The following is an 18893-nucleotide window of genomic DNA, read 5'->3' on the forward strand; positions in this document are numbered from 1 at the left end:
TCCCCCAAAACAAAACAAAACAGAACTTCTGCTAAAAACAAAGAAAACATTAACTTTTCCAGATGTTGCCTGGTGCTGCTGGTCTGGTTACACTCCTGTTTCTTACATCTTACTCTTTTTAGGCTACCCACACTTCATAATTTCCTCCCTAGGTAAATATAAAAATGGTAAAAACAATAAAAATTATTTTTACTCCTAAAGATCTGTATATCCCCTCACCTTTCTGTCTTCATGAGTTCACTATCGACTTTCCCATTCTCATCATAGGGGAGGAAAACATTTTTTTTGATCCTCTTAAAGTCCCTGGTTGGGTCCGAAAACTAAACTGACCGAGAGCAGAGTAACAGACAAAAAGCATACAAACGTTACTGAATTTTGACATGTCCCTGGAAGCCTTCACAACAGAATGAGGACTGAAGGAAGTGACCAGAGCAGGAAGTTTTAATATCTTTAAGAAAAAGAAACAATGAATTTGTGAAGACCTCACAAGACAAAGGGGTTTGGAGAAGAGGCTGAAAGTGGCAAAGAAGCAACTAGGAAGATGAGGTGAGTTTAACAAGGTTTGCAGATTCTTCTGGTGCCTTCTCTGGGCTGACAAGAATGTTTCCAGTAAAAGGAGAATTTATTTTTTGCCTTAGGAAGAAAATAGGAGTCTTTTTTTCTGCATTTACTCCTTAATTATTTTTAGCTCAAAATAATTTTTATGGCAAATAGGAACATTTGAAGGTGACATATTCTGGTGTCCTTCAGTGAATAGGTGTCCCAGAGAGACATGGAAGGCTCATTTGGTAGAAAGATCCAGGAGAAATAATTACAGATTCCTAGATTTTTTTATGGCTGGAAGGAACCTTAAACAGAAGTCAACCCCATAGCAGATATTTGAATCTCTTCAGAAGTGTGTAAAATTGATTTTAAAAACAACTTCTTGCTTTGTGAACCCTTAACTCCACAAGCCTAGTCCCTTCCCAGCCTTGAAACACTAAATTACCAGTTCCTAACTTGCAAGCCAATAATGTTTAAAAATGTCATAAATAATTATTGTGCATATCGCACAAAACTAACATTATATATTACTGCCTAAATTAAGTCTGTGATTTATTTTTCTTCAGAACAGTAATTCTTTCCCAAGATAATTGTCTGGTATACTTTTCTATTTTCACTTTCTTTATAGCAGTGAGAAAACAGACTTTATCTCTGTTTAGCTATTCCTTCCTTGGTTTAGATCTCAAAGGGCATTGAACCGGGAATTTCAGGAGCATAATTAGCAGAGAAAACAAAACAAGAAACAGCATATACAATAAGCTACTTAAAAAATCAAATTCTGAAGCCAGGTGGGACCTTAGTTAGAAACCACCTAGTAAAATACCTTCATTTTATAAGATTAAAAAAGACCGAGAGAATTTGTGTGACCTCTCCAAGGACATGCTGGTGGTCAGTGGTGGGGCCTCCGCTGGGTTCCCTCTCTTGACAGCCAGACAAGGCTGTGAGGAAGACCTCAAGAGAAACTTCAATGCATAAAAGGCACTTTGACTTTTCCTGGTTCCTGAAAACTTGTTTACTAGTCATTTGAATTCAAAGACTTGATTTCTTTTTTCTCTTTCTACTCCAATTTAAATTCTTTAATAGTAAGTATGAATCCCCTGACCCAACTCAATTCTCAGACAATTCTCAGTGTTTGGAAAGAATTGCATTGCCTCCCAGTTCTTGGCTGTTTACAATAATGAAAGGGAGTAGAAGTATAAGTAATCCAAAATAATAAATAATTCTTGAGAAATTTCAGGCTAATTTAAATATGAAAATCAATAACTAGTTTAAGTTATTAATGGGAGCATCCTTTCTAGGCAAGTCATGTATGCCAGAATGTTTAGGTCTTTGCTTTTCAAAGGAGGGAATCTATGTAACTCCCTCAAATGCCGTTCTTTCAGCTTGTAAGAGACATTTTAATAAGAGCAGCTGATGTTCTGGAATATACTTCAGATAGGAGACGTCTGAGCAATGGGTTATGGTTTATTTCAAAGGATGAAATGTATTCAGTATACATAGGGTAGTGGGTATTAGAGCTGATAAACTTTCTATGATAAAGTGCCTTAAATGGATCTCATTAGGAAATGTCAAAAAGTTGAGAGAGAAACCAAAAGGAATGATCACTTGTCACCACTTCCAGGAATATTATAAACAGAGTTGTCTCTTTGAATAATGGTGTTTATTACACCTGCCCCATCTAGTAAATTACTTTTTCAAATCCAGCCCTGGCTAGTGTGGCTCAGTTGGTTGGAGCATGGTCCTATGGACTTAAGGGTGATGGGTTTGATTCCTAGTGAGGGCACAGGCCTGGAGGATGCATGCTTGGGTTGTGGGTTGGGTTCTCAGTTGGGGTGCGTACACAAGTCGGCTGACTGATACTTCTTTCTCACATTGATGTTTCTTTTCCTCTCTCTCTCTCCCTCCCTTCTCTTCTCTAAGCATGTCCTTGAGTAAGAATTTTAAAATATGCAAACTCTATGCAACTCCTCTCTTTTTATTATTATCTTTATGGTTCTTACTGTTTGTTTTTTTTAAGAGAGTAGGAACTCTGCTGTTTCTATTGAAAAGGAACTATTGTACATCTCTTTGGAGATTTTTGCAACCTAGACTTATTGTGAATAATTGAGGATTTATTTTATTGGAAACATTTTTTTAAAGGATGCATCAATATATTGGAACTAAAAAAATGTTAATACGAAATAAAAAGATGAAGTTTCATTACCCGTCTTGAAGACCAGCGGGGATTTGTGACAGAGTCAGTGCAGACCACAGCCCTGTTTCATTTTAGTGCTGAGGGGTGGAAAGAATACAGCAGATAAAGTTCTTCCTCATTCTCTGCACATGGCATAGTTCCAGAGCCTTTAAACTCTCTTTTTAAGGATTGTTTTAGCCCTTGCATTTTCTGTTTTCTTCACATTGAATCTTAAGTAAAGCATTCCAGGATGAGACACCTTCAGGGACAGGCGTTTTCCTAAAAAGCAGTTCTTTTATCTACAGCCTTTTCTCCTCCAGGCTATTCCCACTTCCCATTTCTTAAATACCCCATTTCTCAGGTTTTGACCACTAGGTGTCATAAATTTATAAAAATGCCTCCAAAGCATAAAAATCAGCTTTCTCTTAAAATAATCCCTGAGGGTTCTGATTTTCCATCAGCAACCTTAGAATTGTGTGGGCCCACATATTACCCCCATTTATGAGTGATTCAAACTCAGAAAGTTCAGAAAAACTTACAAAATCAAGGAAAAATGTAATGGAAATCTCTGTGGTGTCTGAAAGGTTTGTCAAAGAAGAAAATCGGTGTAGGTTTGAATTCCCTCCCAACACGGCCCCCAAGGTGCCTTCAACCTCACTGCATGTGACTAATAGGCACGTCCTTCTAGGGATGGGCTTCACAAAACAAGTGCACACTTTGAACTACCTTTTAGAAATCTTTGAACTACTTTGTAACAGGGATATGTGAGACATCTGGGCCCACTCTCATTCTATGTATTTGTATTTCAGCTAAAAGAGCAAATGCATTAAAAATATTTTTAAATCATGGCGTTTTAAAGCTAGAAGGATTCTTTGAATGATTAATAACCTTTTCTTTTTATATTGGGGAGATGGTGCCTGAAGTGGTTCACTCATTGTCCAAAGATGGGTTCAACATTGGATGTCAGACACATGCCTCTCGACTCCAGGGCTTCCTACGTCTTCTCTGTACCTACTCTTCTCAGGATCGACTCTTGTATTTATCTTGGAGTTTGAAGGAAATAGAAACCAAACTATTCCTTAGACTGTATTCAACAATATAAGAAAAATCTTAGCTCAGTAAGCCTCCTTGGTAAAGATTTAATGTTAAACAAAAGCAACCTATTAGTTATTGGCACAGTGACAAGACACATATTTTTATGCTCTTGTTATACAACATTTGCAGAGTTCATCTTAATTCAGACAGATGGAATAACTCTTCTGTTTAGCTTTTCTTAATATTGCAAGTCAACCAGACCCATAGACATCTTTAATACATTTTTAAAAAGAAGATGATGATATTTAATGAAAAGATGGGATCAATCTATTGGTATTCTAAGTCAAAAAGAATATTATTGTTGTTTTCTCCAAGATGAAAAGGAAACTAGCTGAGTCATTTGGATATAAAAGCAGTAAGAACATTGTATTTTCAAAGTAGCTGTACCATCAAATAGTTGATTTTGTTTGTGTAATGTACTCCATTTCTTGGGGTGAGAGGGGCTGTCCCTGTACGACCAAAAAGCCTGGAGAGTCCATGTCCTTGGTGTTAGGACTCAGTTCCCAAGGAGAGAATCTTACATGTCCCACTGGTAAACATGGCCCTTTTCCTCATTCTGAATGAAATTTCCATGGGAAATTCGGGTGCAGATATTCTATGAGTAAGAATTTTCATGTAATTATACTAAACAATTGTTTTGGCTAAAATTCTTATAAAATTTTTGAAACACTGAATTACAAATTAATTCTATGGTTACAATGAGAGTGCATGGAAACTAGTTAAACTGGTTATTTTCAATAGGTGTTAGAGATGTTCTACAAAAAATTGTTGCAAGATCCAGAAAGTCAGGAAAATAGGTTATATACTTAACACCCTTTCTCAGACATTCATAATGCTTTTTATCATATTGCAAACTCTGAAAAATCCTGCAAATAAGAAAGTTGATCAACTGTGTTCAAGCTAATATTTTCCAAGGATAGTCAATCAGACACTATTGTAAAGTAGCAAATAACATCTTGTGAAAAGAGGTTGAGAAATATGGAGTGTCAAAATGACAAAAAATACTTCTTCACTAAATCAACCGCCTCTGTCTTGCAATATGCAAGTCTTCTATTAGACTTATATCTCATATATTGCCAGTGTCTTAACAGTATCCCCTTTGCCTCCACAGCCACTTTCTGGTTAAAAGCAATATTCAAAGTTGCAACATCCAAGACCCATACCATGTCAAGTTCATCCACATAATTTCCCAAGTATCAATGTCCTGCCAACAGAGGGATTATTCTAACTTTTGTTCTAACTATACTACTTTTGTGCATGTTATAAAACAGCTATTTCAGTTGATTTTCTTTAACCCATTTATTTTCTTTACTTAATGCGAAATTGTTTCATGTCACGGTCCAAGATTATTTACAAGAGGTCAAATAAGCCTGGACTAAAATCAGTTATTGTACTTCCTTGGAGTTGATTCTATGGTTGTTACTTGATGCTGGGAGAAGCTTGCACATTCAAGATAAAATCCTCACTTGTTGGTGTGGCATACAAAGCTGAGTGCATTTGTTTCCAAAATACCATGGATATAGTGGACCCAGAGCACCACTGGTAACAGGGATTTAGTACAAGAAATCAAGGCAGAACAAGGTAACTTGGGCTACTGTCTCACTTTCTTGTTATCAATTGGCCTGAGATCCTGGTACTTCCATAACTGGGTTGCTCCATAAGCTTCATGGAGAATCGTAACAACACTTTTGTACTATTTTGGATATAGACATAGCTAAAAACGATCTGCTCTCCCTGTGAGTATTTTCTATTTCCACATCCTGAGAGAGATGATTCAATTAGACTAGTTGTCACCATCCCCTGCCAGAAACTCTTACTAGTCAGTTTTATTACAAGCTACTGCAAAGGCCATAGACTACGCTCAAGTTCAAGTTCAATTTGGAACTTAGTGTCTCTGGAACAGCCCTATCCCTAACTCCATTTATTATGTGTAGAATATCAGCATTTTCTTCTACTGATATACATGCCATAAACCCTTGCAGAAAAGTCCATAAGAGGTACTTGCTCTTTCTGTCTTCAAAGGTGACATAATGATTATGATCTTGGGAACCTAGAGTTTCATACAATTTGTTTTGGTCCAAGACCTATTTTGATCTGGTAACCAACTGGCACTTCAACCGATCTCCCATGATCTTCTCTTTTCCTCATTAAAGATAAATAAATTGCCATTCTCCAATAAACTTTTTTCATTGTTGTTCAATTACAGTTGTCTGCATTTTCTCCCTACCCCACCACCCCACCCCAGCCAAACCCACCTCCCTCCTCTGCTTCCACCCTCCCCCTGGGTTTTGTCCATCTGTCCTTTATAGTAGTTCCTGAAAAGCCCTCTCCCCACTATCCCCTCCCCACTCCTCTTTGGCTATTGTTAGATTGCTGGTCTTTTTGGCTGCAGCCAACTCAGAGGTCCTAGCCCAGCTCTTATCCGTTCCTGACCAGCACTTGGGCAGCCTCCAGCCCAGCTCTCCAGCAGCCCCCAGACCCACAGGTTCAGGCATTCACCCTCCTGGGGCCTTCCATGGTGCACATACTCCCCAGTGCCTTGGATGTGGTCTCAGGTCCCTCTGAAGTGAGCACTCTCCCTGAAGCATCAGTTGTATGCCTGGAGGCCCTTCTTGGTGCGCACTCTCCCTGGTACTTTGGATTTGGGCTTGATGCCCCCCACACTCCTGAGGGAGCATCATGCAGCCGGGTGTGAGGAGACTGGAGCTGCTACTGCAGGAGAATTCCCCAAACTGCCCCCAAGTGTCTTTTTCTTTTTGAGAAAATCCTCCTGCTCAATCCTGCTGCTCCATACAAGGAAGGGCCTGTCCTCTCACACAGCCCACCTCTCCAGCTAGACAGGGGACTGTCTGGGTCAGGGCCCGACAAGCCCAATTCTCGGCTGTCCCTAGCTGGTGCACACAGTCTCCATGGGCTTACCACTTCGTCCTTATTCCCCTCCATGCAACTTCAAGCAGCCAGGTCTCTCTCTATGCTGCTCAAGCCATGTTTGGCAGGGAAGGGAGCTATTAACCCGGCTCTCTCCCAAGAGTCCTGTGGCAGGCCCTGCGGGCATGGGACTGGGGCTGCAGCCACGTTGGTCACCATGCTGGTCCCAGGGACCTTTTTGTCCTGAAGCAATCCCCTTATCGTCTGTTTTTTCAGTGTCCTCTATACTTTTTGGTCTCCTATCTTCATAAACACTGGGGTACTGTTGGCTGTTTGCTTTGTTCCTCAGTAGAGCAGCTAGGTGTTTCACCCGTGTGCAGGGGAAGTGGACTCTGCTCCCACCTATCTTGCTGCCATCTTCCCAATTTGGTTATTTATTTTGAAAAATCTCCTAGTAAACTCCCTTTTTTACATTCATCATCTTCAAAGTAGCAGGACAAAGAGGTAGGGTAAGGAAATCAAAACTTAGAACAATTTCATGCATGCACTGACCAAAATGGAAGAAAAAATTCTCATGGTGGAAGTCTAAATGCTTGAGTTTTAGAGATAAGTCAAATTTGTTTGGGGTCAGACATTTTCTTCAAATGTTGCTTGCGTAATGGGTTATCTTTTGGGGCAGTGGATTGTCTGGGCCCAGAGCAGCATGGAGGGTGAGGCAATGCTTGGCATTCTGGAGCCTGCCTGCCCCTGAGCCCAGGCTGTTGTGGTACACCCACTCAAAAGCTGGAAACTGTGGGAGTGAGGCTGTCATGGGGCCTACAGCTTTGGTACTGTTCCTATCTCCTCTGTGTTTCCAGAGCTGGTAAAGAGATGGTCTCTCTTCAATTTGAGCAGCAGGATGGGAAATAACCTGTCCAACAAGCGTGGTCTGTAGTGTCATCTGACACTGTAAACTAGAGTCTGAGTTAAGCCACATCTGGAAAAATCTGTTTCATTACCTTGAAAGCCTTTTTTTAACTCTAGTACCAGTAATGAGACTCTGTGGTGTGGCAGGAGAAAACTGCATGGGGCTGGTCCAGAAACCTGTAAGTAAAAAGGGGGAGTCATGAAACAAGTAGGGAATAGATCAGAACACCTAAATTTCCATCTTTAATCTTCTACTCTCCAGTTTCACAGCTTGGGACAAGATATGGAACCTGTGTGAACCTCGGTTTGAACCCTCCCGAGTAAAATCCAAATAATGACACCCAAGTTGTGGGATTGTTGTGATAGCTAAAAGTAAAGCGACAAATTAGCTCAGAGTCTGGGGCAGATGCTCAGATCTGATCATTTGTTATCACTGACACCTCGCATGCATTGAGAAAGTTTTAGTTGCAACTTGTGGGTAGAAAAATTCAGATACTGGCGTTCCTCTAGGATTTAAAGGAGATGTTTAAGGTCATTTAGAGTACATGATTTTTATAATGCCTGCTAAACAAGTAATTTAGAACTTCATTTCTAGACAAGAAGTTTAAAACTTCCTTCTTTTGGATGAAACATATATGGTAGGGACTGGAAAGCGAAAAACTACATTCCCCAGGCTTGTCCCCAAATTAGGGTATAAATGTGATTGAGGTTCTGCCTATCTAATGCACAAATACAAACTCAAATTAGTGTGAAAAGGAGTAGGGACAGAAACATAGAGGCAGTGGTGTGTAAATGTTGGGGAAACTTAAAAGCAAAATCTCTGGCAGCCCAGAAAATCTCCCCACAAAGGCAGAAAAAAAAAGAAAAGAGTTTTATTACTGAATAAGCATAAATCAGAAGTGATGTGAATTACAGGCACTCTGGTAAGAGATTGCAAAGACAGCAAGCAGTCTCTCCTCTTGGTAGAACCAAGCAGACACACCCATCCCACACATGTTCCCAAGATAAACAGTAACTACTCCCCAAAGGAAGAGGAGTGAACAGCACTATTCATCATAGTTTATCCTAAATTCACCTGGTAACTGGGGCAGCCACCTGTGTTTGTGCATTCCTTTATCCAAAGGAAGATTATATTTATAATATCAAATTGACAGGAGTTAGGTTTGCAATTTAAAGCTAGTGCTAGCTGAAAGGAGGCTCCTACTCTCTCCCTGAAATGGAGAGACAGCAATTATTAAGAGATAAACAAAGGGCTAAATATTATAAAGCTATAAATAATATTTGGACAGTTAATCTCACCTTGTGGTTGTATAAAATATTCACTTAGTGTTTTCTAAGTGTGCCTGTGTCCAAATTTCCACTTTACATAAGTGCCCATTGCTGGTGTCTGAGAATAGTTTATTGGGAACTTCCACACACACTGGGATCTCTAGAAGAACCTATTTACATGCTAAACATAAAGTCTGAAGTCCTTTCATAGAAAGGTATGGTTCTCTCATATGCTATTTAACACATTTATTTGTAGATTTTATTTGTCTATTTTATTCTTAGTTTTCCAAAACTCATTGAGGATTTAGTCACGGTTAATCATTTTTTGGCCCTGAAATATATTGCTGGTAGGGAGGTGTTATAGGTTTGGAATTTAATGATAATAGCTAACATTTACTAAAAAATTATGTACCAGGAACATAAGATCTTTATATAGATTATCTCATTTAATTTTTGAATTATTCTCATTTCACACATGAACAGGCAGAGACTGTGGGAGTTTCCATGAAAGTCAAGGTCAGTATCTAGTAATGATGAGGACAGAATTGGGATTTTGGCTGATTCTAACATCCAGGAATCACCATTATATAATTTTGCAAATCAAACAGTTTCGGTAAGCCCTGGATGGTGTGGCTCAATGGATTGAGTGCTGGCCTGCAAACCAAAAGGTCACTGGTTTGATTCCCAGTCAAGGCACATGCCTGGGTTGCAGGCCAGGTCCCCAGTCATGGGGCATGCAAGAGGCAACCACACACTAATGTTTCTCTTCCTCTCTTTCTCCCTCTCTTTCCCCACTCTCTAAAAAGAACAGATAAATAAAATCTTAAAAATAAAACAGTTTCACACCAATCCAAAAGAACCTGTGCACCCCAATGTTCATAGCAGCACACTTTACAATAGCCAAGTACTGGAAGCAACCTAAGTGCCCATCAGCAAACGAGTGGATCCAAAAACTATGGTATATTTACACAATGGAATTCTACACAGCAGAGAGAAAGAAGGAGCTTATACCCTTTGCAAAAGCATGGATGGAACTGGAGAGCATTATGCTAAGTGAAATAAGCCAGATGGTGAGGGACAAATACCATATGATCTCACCTTTAACTGGAACATAATAAATAGGGGAAAAAAAGCAAACAAAATATAACCAGAGACATTGAAGTTAAGAACAATCTAATAATGGGCAGGGGGGAAGTGAGGAGGGGACAGTGAGGAGAGGGGATTACAGGAACTACTATAAAGGACGCATGGACAAAATCAAGGGGAAGGGTGGAATTGGGGGAGGGACGGGGGTTTGGCTGGGGTGGGGTGGAGGGATGGGGAAAAAAGCCACACAACTGTAATTGAATAACAATAAAAAATTAAAATAAAAAAAAAGAACAGCTTCAGTAAATTAAGGTTGCACTAAAATTTGCCTTTCAGCTCCTTGCTTACAAATCAGTATCTTTTTTCATTTATAACTAGCAATTATCTGAAATAATTGCTGGATAGTAACAGCAACATTAGAGTTAAATGGCTGCATATCCTTGGCGAAGTTGCCAGTTCAGGAAGAGTCACAGGAAGAGGCAGAGGGTAGAAGCATAGGGACAGGTGGTCACCAATGAAGTTCTTCAGCTCACACACAACTGTGTAACTACTCTCCCTACCCCTCTTCTGAGAAACTCGGGTGGAATGGAGGGAATGGTCCTCTAATCGAGGGGACTGGAGGGACAGGCCCACTGCCTGGAGCTGACAGGCTGACAGCTGGCTCAGAAAGTCAGAGAAGTAGGACTTGGGGGAAGAGTCTAAATATTGTGTGGAAGGGACACTCTTTAGGTACAATCACTTCATTATGAAAAGGGTTATTTTTAATTTGTACTCAGATTAGTGCTCTTCTGGGTTATTTCATGCAAGACATTCAATGCTGAGAGATGTATCTGCATTGGGTTATAATTCTATTGATATAATGGGGGGAAGACATGACTGGCTCAAATAAACCTTATGTAGCTGGTAATGGATGAAAAAAGCTTCATCCTTTTCTTTCTGAAGTCCGGAGAGTGGTGAGAAGCTGGACAGGGGATATTACAGTATTCTTTGGTGAGCCGATGCTTCTGAGAACACTCCAGGCCTTACCACAACAAGAAGGCCCAGGGTAACCATGAGGAAATTCATCTGGCTATTAGTAACATTCTGCATTAGGAAATCTTCTATTTCAAAAAACATCAGCTTCCAAGAGGTTGACTGCTTTCTCAATATCTTTGAAACACCACAAACATCTTCCCTCCTATTTGAAGGGAAGGTAATTTGCTGTTTCCCTCCCTCTCTCCCTGATTGTGTGCAAATACTATGGCTTTTTAGCAATTTTTGATGGGCTTGGGAGCTATACACACCAGTCCTTTATGATCTTTTAAACTTGTTCTTTTCCTCCTGGAATGTGCTGAGGTGTTTGGGGCCCACATGTTAGATGGTAAAGTTGTTGTGTTGCTGACTGGGTAGGATGATGAATAGAGAATTATGGTCACTAGTTACATCCCAGCCAACAGGACACGGGTTTGTCCCATGGAAGCCAAAAGTTGTTTTGTGGGCCAATAAGCAAGGCTGAGAAATGGCCTGATCCCAACACGAGCATGTTCTGACTACACCCCTACTGCCTGCCCTGACAGCACCCCTGCTGCTTGCCCAGAAGCTGGGGTGACCTGCCCTCACTGCTGACACTGCACAGCCACTCACAAAGCTCCCTGTTGCCTCTTGGTACAGACCTCATATGCCTGCAGTAACACAGGGGGGTCACATGCAATAAAAACTAAGCGAATAACATAAAATATAATTCATATTTTTAAATGCTCATTTATCTGTATCCTGACTCTATTATTCACTTACAAGGTATGCAAACATGACAGCATGATATACTTTTGGTTCTGTGCAATGTACGCTAAAGGAGTCCCTTGCTTCCCTAGGCTTCACGGGCTACAGCTTATTTAGCTATCAATTCAACTATCAGGAAATATGCCACATAACTTATGGGATGAGTGGGAAGGGCACCGAGGATGAGCATTCATTCACACAAAACCTGGGGTTCTTCCTCTACTCCTGGTCCCCCGGTAACCTTATGCAAGTCTGAAGTGGGAAGTTTTGTCTTAACAACAACCAAAGACATACAGTATGGCCTAACAATGTCCCTCATGAATTGTCTACTTTACATCTTTAAATTAAAAATGCCTTCATAATCTAGTATGCTAACAAAACAATATTAAGTATTTATGCTGTAATAACTAAAAGCAAGCAGTTTGGGGTTACTAGATAAGAAGTGTTAACTACCTCAAGAATAACATCAATATTCAGTAAGTGCTGTTGAATTTTTCAATAGATTATTTTATTATCTTTCTATTATGACTGTATTCCCCCAAAAGAAAAAGACAAAACTCTAAATGTTTGTCATTATTATCTCATATGTCTGAACTTCCACATGGGAATGATTGTTATGAGTGTTTGGAGGTCAGCAAACTTAACCTCAATGTGCCTTTGCTTTCCCTTAGGAAAATGGTAATTATACCATTATATGCTAACCAACTAGTTCAAGTCCGTTCTGGAAACCAGATAGGTAGACATAATCTCAAAAGATTAATATGTAGAAAATGACATCCCTTCTACTCTGGAAAATGAGAGTGCTTTGAGCAGCCAAAGACTGGTTCTTGTACAGCTCATTTTCCTTCTGCATGGATCTATGTTCAAGTTGAGGAAGCACATTACTCCATCAAGGATAATGCAGAAAACAACGGGAAGGAGTGTGGGCGCAGAGAAATGCATGGCACTGAAGTATGAGTGTGAAAACTCTGCTCACAGGGGGAAGGGCTCTCTTTCTCTCCCTCTTATTTCTTCTGCCCCAAGAAAAGGCTTCTCTCTAAACAGTTTACACACGGCATCTCAAGACAACTATTTCTAACTCCTCTGTCTTCTGAAAAACTGCATTCTGATCCCTTCATTTTCTAAGGAAAACTTCCCAACAATTTGACTAGTTTCTAGATTCACTCCATGGAGGTGTGTTTAATACTGGGAAATCTCTTGTAATGTGTGTGTAAATCCTTAGAGAGAAATCTGTCGTGACCACAGCCTTTCTACACGTTACTCAACACAATGTACCATGGGTGTGTCAGGGGCTGGGATGTGATACTGCATTGAGAAATCTGGCCCAGATGCACTATAGATCAATGAGCTTTCTCAAGAGGTCCCCTATTTCCAGGCTAGAGATGGTCGGTAAGTGCCTACTTAAGAGGCTGAAAAAACACAAGGGAAACAAAATTCAGGGAATTTTCAAAGAACATGTCTTTTAAAATTCCTATAAGACTAGCTATTACATTCATAATGGTTTCGTAAAAAGATCTTATCTCTAGCACTGTATGTTCCAGAAATGCAACTACCTTAGAGAGTCAGATGGCTGGGCATTTGGCAGCTGGATTTTTTACTTGTTGACAACCATGACAATTGCCCTTTTCAAATAATTTTATAAATGATAAAATTTCAGTAAAATGGGAACAATTACGGAACATGAGCCAGTTTTCATGAAGTTATCAAAATAAGTAAGGAAATTTTGTTCTAATGAATGAAACAAGTTTAATCTTATCTGTGTGTCAGTTAAAAAGTAAAATATGTAAGTTCAAATGACTTAGGTAAGTGGCAAACCACAAGCACTCAAGCATATACAGCCGTGTGGAATTAACTGTAGCATTTCACTTCTTGGCTTAAAGACATCAGGTTTCTTGAAGAAAGTGTGGTAGCCCAGATATGCAGGGTAAGCAAGAACGTCTTCCCAACAAAGGATTTTTATGAGCAAGTGGCTTGCTGCCATTATTACTAAGCAGCAGCTATTTATCGAGCACTGTTCCTAGCACTTTTACATATCTGATCACACCACTCTTCTCAGCTGCTCTGTGAAGTTGGTATTATTACCTCTGTGTTTCATATGCTTGATTTGGGGGAAATTAGGTGAATTTTGCAAGGTCTCACCAATAGTACGTGACTTCAGACAATCCCAAGACATGCTGATTCCAGATCCCAAAGCCCATGCCAATGTACAAAAGAATATATTTGATTACAGGTAATAGAAAATCAATTATTTTTTTATTAAAACCACAACTTGTCAATTTTGGTAATTCTGAAAATTTATTATTTCAAGAATTCATTTTCAGTGAACTGGTTTGCCTCTCTATCCAGGACTCTAGTTAAAAATACAAACAAGACCATCGAGAATAATGGCACCATTTATTGTAAATAGACAATGAGCCAGCCTTGGGCTAAATCTGCTGCAGTAATTGTCTCCATTTAATTCAAATGATAACTGTTTGAATCAGGTATTATTATTCTCATTTTACAAAGGGGGATTTGAGGTTAATAATAGAAATTTCCTAAGGAGAAAGAATGAAGACAGCTTAGCTCAAAGGTGGCCAGGTATGGTTCCCAAGCTGTGGAATGCAAATGGAAATTACCCATCTCTGCCCTAGATCTATATAGACTGGGATGAGAAATGAGGTCACTCCAACTTCACTGCCTCAAAAGAAAGGGCTCAGTGTCACCATAGATTGCAGCATCTGGAGCAAATAGCAGGTGGACTGTGAAGATTCCCAGGCAGTGGCTCAGGGGGAGTGGTGGCAGGGAAGGTGGCACAGGTGATGAATCACATCCAGGCATCCCACTTGTAGGAGTGAGACATTGCCATCTCCTGGCAGTAGACGCAGTTCCACATTCTGTATAGTCACCTGCCTGCGGTCCCCAGTCCTCCGCACAAGTCTGCACTTTCTCTCTGTAGAGCCAGCAAGTCTGTCTGATGCAAAGCAATGCACTATGACTCCCAAAGGCAGCCTAGTGCTTTCTGGACTAATGCCACTTGCCCTGTAGGGCAGAAAGGAAAGGGAGAAGGTCTCTTGTCTTATAACCTCAAAGCATAGACCTGAAGGGCATGTGCTCAAGTCTGTTCCAGGGGCCCAGCTGTAAGGGAACAAGAGGGATACACAGGGCATGGTTTGACTGTTGTCCAGCAAACTATCATTTGGGTAGATGTTTGGGAATGTGATATCCCCAGGCTGACATGTTGTATGAGCCTTAGCTCTTTATTACTCATTAGACAAATACCCTTCTTCCACCCTTTCTGGTCATTTTCTATAACTGTCACTGACCAGCTAGGAGGGATTGCCCTGAATTTTTCTACTGCAGTGACAGATCAGGATATAACCAGTGATTGTTACATGCCCTGCCACAATTGGCACACACGTTTCCACTGTGGCTCCAGGAAGAATAGGGCTTGAGAAGAAAGGGAAAGGAACCCGGGAAGATTTCCTTTTATTTTCTGCTTGGGTTGCCATGATGCCATATCTATCAGATTGTTTTGTTCCAATTACTCATCTCAGACCTTCTCAGATCAAATGTCTGTAGTTAGTGAGATAGCAAGTATATATATAATTTTTACATTTATAATTCAGTGGTTTTTAATACATTCACAAATTTGTACAACCATCACCACTATCTAATAGGAGAACATTATCATAACCCTAAGGAATTTGTTCCCATTAATTCCCACTCTTCTTTCTCCTCAAGCCCCTGGCAACCACTCATCTCCTTTCTGTCTCTGTCTCCATAGATTTGCCTATTTTGGACACTTCATGAAAATAGAATCACAATATGTGGCCTTTCGTGTCTGGCTTCTCTCACTTAGCATAGTTTTTTCTATGTTCATCTGTGCTGCAGCATGTGTCAGGACTTTGTTCCTTTGTATGGTTGAATAATATTCCACTGTATGAATATACCACATTTGTTCATTCATTCACCAGCTGGTGGAAATTTTAGTTGTTCCGCATTTTGGCTATTATGAATAGTGTTGCTATAAACATTAATATACAGGTTTCTGTGGACATGTTTCCATTTCTCTGGGGTAACACCTTGGAGTGGAATTTCTGGATCGAATGGTAACTCTCTAGTTAACTTCCTGAAAAACTGCTAAATTGTTTTCCCCAGTCGCTGCACCATTTTGCATTCCACTAGCAATGACACAGAGTGAAGCAAGACAAAAAATTAGTGCCAAGTAAGGCAAGTAAGTTATTGAAATGAGAAATCTACAGTGTCATTAGTGTGTGAGATAAAAACAGAAAAATACTGCAGGTAATGGCTACAAGGCAAAAAACAGGATGGTGTGGCTTAAAGGAGAAATAAGAAAATATCTCAATTCATTGTGTGTCAGTGACCAAATGTGATTTATACCAATAACACTAAGCTAGGACGCTGCCTTCCACATGCAAGAATAAGAAACTAAGAGAAGAACGGATATGCTGAAATATAGCAGAAAGCTTCCTTTTTCTGTCAACCTGAGAAATAACAATAGGGGCTTGCAAGGAAGAGAGCTTTTAAATGTTTGTGGATTATTTTTGTTTTTGTCAAAATATTTTAGGCGAACAAAGGAAATCAATATAAATGATAGAGATCTCTGATACATTCAGGAAACAGAAAACAATGTCCAGCAGTAAGAGCTGGACAGATCCATACTGATTAAGACGTGGTGGAAAATTCCATCACCGGCTGAGTATTGACACCCTCTGAGACTGCACACCGCAGAATCTCCATGGCTCAGTCAGTGGATGTTCAGTCAGTGGATGCTGAGTTGGAATGATTGACTCAGTCAAATATACTAGTCAGCTTTTAGCCCTACATCCCAAAGCAGCTTCTCTCACAGGTGTTTTATGCATATACAGTACACTTGGGAAAGATGCTTTCTGAGGTGAGTATGGAGAAGGCTTGATTAAAATTACTCATAGGTATTCTGATAGTTCTGGGGCATTTGCTTAGCTATTAGGGAGGTTCTGCTTTAAGTTCCTAGACCGTTATGGGAATTAATACAACAAGTCACACCTGTGATCATCCAGGACAGAATTATATCCTCAAACCAAGGTTCTCTTGCCCATTGCCTGGCGCCAGTAGAATGAGGCTGAGTTCGGTAAGGCAGAGCAGAAACTTTATTCTTTGATCAAGGAATGGAGAAAGGTGGGCTTGCATTCTAACTTCACAGGCTGAAGGGATAGTGATTAATTTTTCAGGTGCTTAGTCATTCTTGTATTGCACTCGGCCCCTTTGCTCATGATGTCCCATCTCCACCTTGGTATTTGCACTCGACCCACCTCAGTTTCACTAGGGAACCCTTTTCAGCTCCTGTAGGCAAGCATAGCTTGTGACATAAAGTATTGAGAAACATTAAAATCCTTTAGATGATAGCCTGGTGCATTAAGACCACAGGGATGAAAAATGAACTTCTGGTCTCAACGCCACAGATGGAGAACATACTAGAACTATTCCTGGTTACTGTCAGAGCCATTTTTTGGATCTGTCTTTTTTTTTTATTGTTATTCAATTACAGTTGTATGCCTTTTCTCCCCTTCCCTCCCCCCACCCCGGCTGAACCCACCTCCCTCCCCTACCCCCACCATCCCCCCCGATTTTGTCCATGTGTCCTTTATAATAGTTCCTGCAATCCCCTCTTCCCACCGTCCCCACCTCACACCCCCCTGACCACCACCAGACAATTCCCCCCCTCAATGTCTCTGGTGGTATTTTGCTTGCTTTTTTCTTTTGTTGATTATGTTGCAGTTAAAGGTGAGATTATATGGTATTTGTCCCTCACCGCCTGGCTTATTTCACTTAGCATAATGCTCTCCAGTTTCATCCGTGCTGTTGCAAAGGGTATAAGCTCCTTCTTTCTCTCTGCTGCGTAGAATTCCATTGTGTAAATATACCACAGTTTTTGGATCCACTCGTTTGCTGATGGGCACTTAGGTTGCTTCCAGTACTTGGCTATTGTAAAGTGTGCTGCTATGAACATTGGGATGCACAGGCTCTTTTGGATTGGTGTTTCAGGGTTCTTAGGGTATAATCCCAGCAGCGGAATTGCTGGGTCAAAGGGCAGTTCCATTTTTAGTTTCTGAGGAAATTCCATACTGTTTTCCACAGTGGCCTCACCAGTCTGCATTCCCACCAACAGTGCACTAGGGTTCCCTTTTCTCCTCATCCTCTCCAACATTTGTTTGTGGATTTGTTTATGCTGGCCACTCTGACTGGTGTGAGATGGTACCTCATTGTGATTTTAATTTGCATCTCTCTGATGGCTAGTGATGCTGAGCATCTTTTCACATGTCTCTGGGACCTCTGTATGTCTTCCTTGGAGAAGTGTCTGTTCAAGTCCTTTGCCCATTTTTTAATTGGGTTGTTTGTCTTCCTGGAGTGGAGTCGTGTGAGTTCTTTATATATTTTGGAGATCAGGCCCTTGTCTGAGGTATCATTGGCAAATATGATTTCCCATACTGTTGGTTCTCTTTGTAATTTGGTGCTATTTTCTTTAGCCATGCAGAAGCTTTTGATTTTGATGAGGTCCCATTTGTTTATTCTTTCCTTTATGTCCCTTGCTTTAGGGGACATGTCTGTGAGGATGTTGCTGCGTGGAATGTCTGAGATTTTCCTGCCAATGTTTTCCTCGAGGACTTTTATGTTGTTACAACTTATATTTAAGTCTTTTATCCATCTTGAGTTTATTGTTGTGTGTGGCGTAAGTTGGTGATCAAGTTTCATTTTTTTTTGCACGTAGCTGTCCAGATCTCCCAACACCATCTGTTGAAGAGGTTGTTTTTGCTCCATTTTATGCTCCTGCCTCCTTTGCCAAATATTAATTGACCGTAAAGACTTGAGTTTATTTCTGGGCTCTCTGTTCTGTTCCATTGGTCTATGTGCCTGTTTTTGTGTCAGTACCACGCTGTTTTGATTACAGTGGCCTTGAAATACAGTTTGATATCAGGTATTGTGATCCCTCCTGCTTTGTTCTTCTTTCTCAAAATTGCTGCAGCTATTCGGGGTCGTTTATGGTTCCATATGAATTTCTGCAATGTTTGTTCTATATCTGTGAAATATGTCATGGGTACTCTAATAGGGATTGCATTGAATCTATAAATTGCTTTGGGTAGTATGGCCATTTTGATGATGTTAATTCTTCCAATCCATGAACATGGTACATGCTTCCATTTGTTTGTATCTT

At 40.3% G+C, this 18893-nt stretch overlaps 1 long non-coding RNA gene across 1 annotated transcript in view; it reads left to right on the top strand.

The window, feature by feature from the left end:
* Positions 1-478: 478 nt before the first annotated feature.
* Positions 479-18893, top strand: part of LOC123478459 (uncharacterized) — a 49348-nt gene continuing 30933 nt past the window's right edge. The window contains exon 1 of the long non-coding RNA XR_006653669.1: positions 479-546. This is a non-coding gene — a long non-coding RNA (uncharacterized lncRNA). The remainder of the gene's footprint in view (positions 547-18893) is intronic.

Source organism: Desmodus rotundus, chromosome 8, assembly GCF_022682495.2.
Source record: "Desmodus rotundus isolate HL8 chromosome 8, HLdesRot8A.1, whole genome shotgun sequence".
In the NCBI taxonomy this organism is placed as follows: domain Eukaryota; kingdom Metazoa; phylum Chordata; class Mammalia; order Chiroptera; family Phyllostomidae; genus Desmodus; species Desmodus rotundus.